At 36.7% G+C, this 934-nt stretch overlaps 1 long non-coding RNA gene across 1 annotated transcript; it reads left to right on the top strand.

The window, feature by feature from the left end:
* On the top strand, positions 1 to 346 carry LOC117118689. The gene is made up of 2 exons (XR_004447081.1): positions 1 to 96; positions 297 to 346. It is a non-coding gene; the product is annotated as an uncharacterized LOC117118689 (long non-coding RNA).
* The last annotated feature ends 588 nt before the right edge of the window (positions 347 to 934 follow it).

Raw genomic sequence — 934 nt, 5'->3', positions numbered from 1 at the left:
AATGTTTATGTTGATGTGAGAGCTCTTAGAAATGATCGAGTTACTTTGGTGGAGAAAGGTAGTCCACATGGACTGTGTATGATGGAATCTGGCAAGGTGAGCTTATTGCATTAATCAGATTTTTTATCATGTTATTCAAACACCTGCAATATTCAGTTGGCTATTTAATGTAAATTAATGTTCTATTTTACATAATTTAAAAAAATAATGTTCATATACTGCATATGCACAAAAAGAGATTAAATTTTTTAAGTGAAGATTCTGTATTTTTTTTTTTTAATGCCATTTTCTTTCAGATTCTTCCAGGTGTGAAAGTGGTCATTGCACATCCTGAGACCAAAGGACAGTGTGCTGATTCTCACTTAGGGGAGGTAAATCAGACAATATTCTGGCAACCTATCAGATACTTTATGTTAGAATTTATAACCTATTTTAAACAACTTCTGTGAGTATGTGGTAATAATAATACTTTAATAATAGCTGTGTTTGATGATAAAGGTAAAGGTAGGAGAATAACCCATAACTTGCAGCGTCATTGTGCTGAATTGCGTATGGGCGTGGTCGTGACTACCTAGCAGCCGTAAAGGGGCGCTTCATGGTAGATACATGTTCACATCATTCCACAATGACAGGGGGGCTGAAATGAAACATAACATCAGGGTAACCCCCTACTCTTCTGAAAGATGCAATGTATACACTAAACCTCCATTCTAAGTCCTTATCCGAGAAGACATGGTTCTACCAACCAAACCATGGGCGAGAAGCGGCTGGAACCAGTGCCGATGTTAAGGCTGTAGCTAGTGCTGCCCCTGCCTTACTGCTCGGCCACTCGAATCGCCTTTAATAATGATAATAATAATGATATCTTATTCTTAGGACTGCTATTCTTAATCATTTTTCAAACATCTGTAATGGAGTTGTTTTTTTTTTTTTT

Source organism: Anneissia japonica, unplaced genomic scaffold, assembly GCF_011630105.1.
Source record: "Anneissia japonica isolate Jap-2015-1 unplaced genomic scaffold, ASM1163010v1 scaffold152381_len934_cov118, whole genome shotgun sequence".
NCBI classification, from domain to species: domain Eukaryota; kingdom Metazoa; phylum Echinodermata; class Crinoidea; order Comatulida; family Comatulidae; genus Anneissia; species Anneissia japonica.
The sequence above is the reverse complement of the archived record's forward strand: the minus strand, read 5'-3'. Positions and strand labels throughout refer to the sequence as shown.